The sequence below is a fragment of the Nematolebias whitei genome, chromosome 1 (assembly GCF_014905685.2).
Source record: "Nematolebias whitei isolate Nwh7 chromosome 1, NemWhi1, whole genome shotgun sequence".
NCBI classification, from domain to species: Eukaryota; Metazoa; Chordata; class Actinopteri; order Cyprinodontiformes; family Rivulidae; genus Nematolebias; species Nematolebias whitei.
The window spans coordinates 27,958,871-27,965,365 of NC_056498.1; the positions used below are offsets into that span (position 1 = coordinate 27,958,871).

General features: G+C 37.6%; 1 protein-coding gene across 1 annotated transcript in view; it reads right to left on the reverse strand.

Annotated features, from left to right (window-relative positions):
* Nucleotides 1-6,495, reverse strand: part of LOC119427084 (glucosidase 2 subunit beta) — a gene marked incomplete in the record, with an annotated part of 251,558 nt that overhangs the window by 243,897 nt on the left and 1,166 nt on the right.

Sequence of the window (6,495 nt, forward strand, 5' to 3'; positions counted from 1 at the left end):
ACCGTCGCCGTGTGCGCCTCCCGGAAATGCTCGGTGGGCGTGTGTCATTTCCGGCCTTTTATCCCCGTTTGAGAAGGCTAGCTTCCTGATTGGTTCAGCTTGTCGCTATGGTTATGACTCTTAGCCCGCCCCCTCAAGGACGTTAACGTCTATATTTCAGATAAGTTTTGGTACACCGAAATCGGCTTTTGTTTAAAGTTTAATTTGCTATTATACTTTTAGGGATACAAAATGATTCGTGTCTAAATTGTTTATACGTAATAATTAATAACTATTAATTATTACCTACCTCATGGGTGTTAATTCAATATCTGTTGAAGGCCTGGTGATTCTGTTTTTTAAGGCAGATTCATCTTATTTTCCTTGTCTGCGTTTAAACTGTTAACACTGTTTGTTTAACGTGATTATACCTTAGTGATACCAACTGATTAGAAATAAAGTTGTTTATTTCTAGGAATAATTAATAACTTAATTATTATCCAACTCATGTTTGTGTTTTTATTTGGATCATTTTTATATTTGTTTTAGTTTAGTTTCAGTTGGATTTTACTTAGTCAAACTATATTGTCTAAATTAAAGAGATGTGTTCTAGCTTTATGGCATAATTTGATTGCTTGTAATCTATCAAATGTGAACTTGTAAAATTATCTTTAGCTCCTATGAGATTATATTTAAAGGTCAGCTAGTTAGAATTAGCAAACATTTTTTATAAACATAGTTCAACCCTGGAAGAAAGACACGCACACACTTTATATGACATGACATTTGAGTGCTTGATAGGAATTATAAAAAGGTATAAAATATTAAATCCAACACCAGTTAACCAGTGAATGCAGGGTGCAATGATGTAGTAGTTACAGCCAGTTATGAATCGTAACGCACCATGATAGACAGAGTCCAACATGTGCAAGGTGCTTGTAGGGGCGTTCATGTAAATAATGTCACTGTTTTGGAGGGAAAGAATGTAGCATCTACAAGGCGTTTCCTAGCATTCAGAGTTAGACAAGATTTATTTCGGAAAAAAACCTGTTTAATTTCCAATTTCTTTATCAAGTTATCGACTTGAGGCTTAAAAGAGATGTGCATCGACCAAGATTCCCAAGTATATGTAAGAATCCACAAACTCAATAGGAACACCATTCATAGATAAGATAGAAGGAATGACTGCTGGTACTGACTTCCTGTTTGAAAACAACATCCCTTTGGTTTTATCAGCATTTAGCATCAGTTTGAGATGGAACAAATCTGACTGGATCATGTCAAAAGCAGACTGTAAACGTTGGAAAACCTTAGCAACTGTTCAACAATAAACAACTGTATCGTCGGCATAGAAATGTAAGGATGCATCAGGAATGATCTGTCCTATATTATTTATGTAGATTGCAAAGAGAGTGGGTCCTAAGACTGAGCCTTGGGGTACACCATTGTTGACAGTTAAATAACTGTAAGAAGTACCATTATGTTGGAACACATTGCCTCCAATCTGAGAGATAGTGTGTTCTGAGAAAACAATGTCTGAGAGCTTGACATTAGATGTCATGATCTACAGTACCAAAAGCTTTAGACAGGTCTAATTTTTAATTTTCCACCTCCCTGCATGGTACGGTCATCTGAGCTGTAGACTAAAAAGCAAACGTTTAAGAATTGTTTCAATGGCAGGTAAAATAGTGGGGAAACCACAAAAAGCTCTGTCTCAACTGTATGTAGAAAGAACATGGAAGACGGCAAGAAATATTTTAGCAGATAGCATCCATCCTCTTTTTCGTCAGTTTGAACCTCTGAGCTCAGGAAGGTGTTATAGGGTCCCTCTGGCAACGAAGAACATCTATAAGGTCATTTATTCCAAGTGCAATAACCATTCTTAACCAAATCAAATGATAACATTCACCTATGGTGTGCAAAGTGTTTTATTCTATGAACAAATTGTTGATATTTTGATTGTATAAATGTGTTTTATTTTATGGTTGGAGAGAAAAATTTCCACCTTGGTGGACAATAAAGTATTATCTCATCTCTTATCTTAAATAAAGTGCAGCACAATAGTCCTTAGCATCCAGTGCTTCAACATTGTTAAAAACCTTCAAAGAAGCAATCATTGTGCTGTGTTGTTTCCTAAAACCAGACTGATCAGGAGGTACGATGTTAAAAGAACCCAAATACTTCTTGACTTGAGTTTTTAAGTATTTATTAGAGTATTTCCAAACTTATTTGGAATCAGCAGGATTCAAGCACAACGAGCCAAAATGATGGATTGAATGTAGTCACACTCGAGGCAGAATGAGCTGGAAAGCCGTTGTATTGACAGTTCTTTGTATATTCCTAGATATTCAAAGTGCAATTAAATATTCTTATCACAATCGAGTGGGGAAAAAAGGAATAGAAAGCCACTTTAAATCCTAGCAGAATGTCTCAAATGCATCTTGGGTGCCACCAAAATCTATTTGAATATGAAAACAATCCAGTTCAAATGCACATTAAATGCCGTCTGAATGTTTTGGTTGCTGCAGGAACGTGGCTCGGATGTAGCTGGAGCATTCTAATCGTGCCTCTGATGAATCCGGGCGCAATTCAGAGCACCGCCGAATCGCGGAAAAACACAGTGGGCTGCTCAAATTTTCATCAATTTTTCCACGTTTCACAGGATTTGCACATTGTGGCGCCAAAACAGAAGGGAGCCACGGTCGAGAACTGCCTTCACGAATGGGGGAAAACGTGCTACGGCCTAAGAAACCCCTTCACCTCCCTGCCTTAAACTCTGCCCAGTTTTCCAGCACAGATTCCTGAACGCATCTTTCACTGCCTAAAAATCTGCAGATAAAGTGAATAAAACCTGTCCACCATCTGCTGATCTGACCACCGACATCCCATCTTTGAAAACGATGAGTTCTTTGTGTTTACATGATGTCTCTCCCTCTCTGCTGCACAGAGGATTCTCTTGACTTCAACCACTTACACCATCAGCTGCGAGCGCTCAGATCTGGCTTTTGCTCGGATGTTTCACCAGGAGAGCGAGCACGCTGGGAAATTTCTCAATTATCCAGAAACCCCGTTGGTGACCGGCAGAACGAGGGCTTTACAACCGAAAAAAGGAACGCTGGAAACCTCTCGACTAGCAGCGAGGACGTGTTTGAGTTTAAGCAGCTACCTTGGAGGTGGGAAACAGGAAGTGGGAGGAGAATAAAAGAGAACGTTTCCCCGCTGACTTTTTTTTTCCCTCCCTCAATCCTTTGTTTTTGCTCTTTTAAAGGCCGCATGTGGTCTGAATTTGCTGCTAAGACGAAAAAAGAACATTTTGACGTTTGAGATAAAAGTTCGAAGTGGTCTCCTCAGTGTTAAAATCAGTATTAAAACCAGCGGGACACTAAAACCTCAGTAAAAGAAAAACACAAAACCGTTGCGCAGCCGATGAGTTCAAAACACGACGACGTGTCGGAGCCAAAGGGTTCAACTCAAACGGTACAAAGAGGTTTCCATGATCCGAAAACACATTGTCATACATTTTAATGTTTAAAACTGATAAACCAATATTTAACACAAGATCCAGAGTGTGGCCATGTTCACGTGTTGGACCCGACACAGACAAAACTAAATTAAGAGTCCAAAAGATTAAAGAAGTCTTTGACCAATGACTTGGAGGGACAGTACACGACAATATTAAAATCACCAACTATTTAAACAATCTCATATTCTGACATTATTCCAGCTGAAAAGTCTGAAGTACTTTTTAAAATCCTTATTTAGGAGGTCTGTGGGGCAAAGCGACCCAACTCAAGCATCAGAAGTTCAGATTTGACTAAAAGTCAGTTAAAAGTCATTTACTGGTGAACTTCTACCTAAAAACAACTGCTACTCCTCCACCACGCCCAGAAACCCTCGGTGCGTTAAAGTCCAGAGAAGCAACTGAACTCTCGACACTCTGCCAGGTCTCACGAGACCCATGCTTGTCAGGACCAGGTCCATAGCCAACGGCCGCAAACACACGGGATTCACTCCTCCCAAATGGAGACCAGGTTAGGGCTGGCGAGGGATTAATATCTGCAGTACGGCAACGGGTACCAGACTGGTGTAGCACGGGTCCAGAGCGCACCAGGGAATAAAACGCCGATAAAGTCTCTCAGGCCCGGCAAGGATTAGAATAGGGTCGGCGGCGGTCCCACATATGTCAAACTCAAGAGCTGTGGGCCAAATCTGGTCCCCCCAAGATGATAATTTAAATGTAAAATATTGTATATCTTCTTTTTTTTTTTTCTTAAACTGATAAAACCATAATTTAGTATAGACTTCTCTTGCCAGCTGGCTAATTTTGAAGCCAGAAAGACGCTGGATCATTCTATCATTAATGAGTCTGATGTGGAAAGTAACAGAACTTCAAATGAGACAGATCAAACTCGTGTTCATGAACCTGCAACCAAGAAAAGTCATCAGGTATCCGACTCGAGTTAGGTATCAGCTGAGAGTGGCCTGTGGCTCAGAAAAAGTGTTTAAATTTTGGCTCCTTTTGGTAACGGAGTTCGACACCCCTCGGTCCAGCAGATGTAAAAAAAAATCATTTTTATTCTAAGTTTGCCGTGTTTTCCTCGGTGTCTCCGATGCTTCCTGAGCAGAGGCAGAACCGGGCCACGGCAAGAGGTGGGCAGGAACACATGACAGGATTGGAGCCTTCTGGCCTCCAGAGTTGCATTTACTGTAATTTCTGGACTATTGAGCGCACATGAATATAAGCCACACCCGCTACGTTTTTCTACAAAGAAAATTAAAATTTTACATAAATAGGCTGCACTTGTCTAAGCCGCAGGTGTTCACGTTGTAACATGAGATATTTACAAAGAAAGATTTTATTTTACTTTTAATTAAATATGTACCAGTAACACGCACAAATAAAGTTTTTTTTTCTGAACAGTGCCTATAACAAGGCTAATAAAATAAAATGGTCTACCAGGAAGTCATTGATCGCTACGCCAAGAGAGATGTGTATTGGGCAGCTATGCAAGTGCCTGGGTGTGATGAAGCTAAATGTTTTGGTGGCATGAAACTCGTTAGTCCGTCAAAAAAAATTTCCATAAATTTGCCGCAACATTGTATAAGCCGCGGTGTGAAGAGCGTGTAAAAAAAAAAGTAGCGGCATACAGTCCGGAAATTACAGTATTTGATTCAAGGGCAGCAAAATGAAGATCCAAAAGAGTCTGGACACCAATACACCAACATGAAGTATCCATTCTTAAAAAAAGAAAATTCCAAAAAAATAGAAAAGATAAAAACAGACTGTACACCGGCACCATCTTTCTTGCCTTTTATATTTATAGATTTATTTTCTTTAATTTTTTTCCCTTTTTTTCTTTCCTTTTTGTTTTCCTTTTCTTTTTTCTTCTCCTCACCTTTTTTCTTTCTTTTGTTTTCCTTTTTTTTCTTCCTTTTTTGTTTCCCTCCAACATGAAGTATTCATTCTTAAATAAAAAAATAGAAGATAAAAAGAGACTGTACACCAACGCCATCTTTCTTTCATTTTATATTTTTAGATTTATTTTCTTTAATTTTTTTCCCTTTTTTCTTTCCTTTTCATTTTCCTTTTCTTTTTTCTTCTCACCTTTTTTTTCTTTTTTCCCTTCCCCCCCCCCCCAAAATATTTTTTTCACCTTTTTTCTTCTTTTTTTCTTTTTCCTTATTTTTCCCTTTTTTTTTCTTTCCTTTTTGTTTTCCTTTTCTTTTCCCCATTTTTCTTTCTTTTGTTTTCCTTTTTTCCCTTTTTTTTCCCCAAATCTTTTTTCCCTTTTTTCCTCTTTTTTCTTTTTCCTTACTTTTCTCTTTTTTTCTTTCCTTTTTTCTTCTCCCCTTTTTACTTTCTTCTGTTTTCCTTTTTTTTCTTCCCTTTTTTTTCCCTCCAACATGAAGTATTCATTCTTAAAAAAGAAAATAAAAAATAGAAGATAAAAAGAGACTACACCAACGCCATCTTTCTTTCCTTTTATATTTATAGATTTTTTTCTTTCCTTTTTTTCCTTTTTTCCCCCCTTTTTTCTGCCCTTTTTTCTTTCCTTTTTGTTTTCCTTTTTTTTTGTTCTCCCCTTTTTTCTTTCCTGTTTTCCTTTTTTCCCCTTCCCCCCATTCTTTTTTCCCTTTTTTCCTCTTTGTCCTTATTTTTCCCTTTTTCCCTTTTTCCTCTTTTTTTCCTTATTTTTCCCTTTTTCTTTTCTATCCTTTGTTTTCCTTTTTTCTTCTCCCCTTTTTTCTTTCCTTTGTTTTCCTTTTTTTCTTCCTTTTTTTTTTTTTTTTTACTTTTTATCCTCCAACATGAAGTATCCATTCTTAAAAAAATAAAATTCCAAAGAAAATAGATAAGATAAAAACAGACTGTACACAGGCACCATCTTTCTTTCCTTTTATAGTTATATTTTTTTCTTTCATTTTTTCCTTTTTTCCCCCTTCTTTTTCCTTTTTTTTCCCAATTTTTTCTTTCCTTTTAGTTTTCCTTTTTTCTTTTTTCTTCTCCGCTTTTTT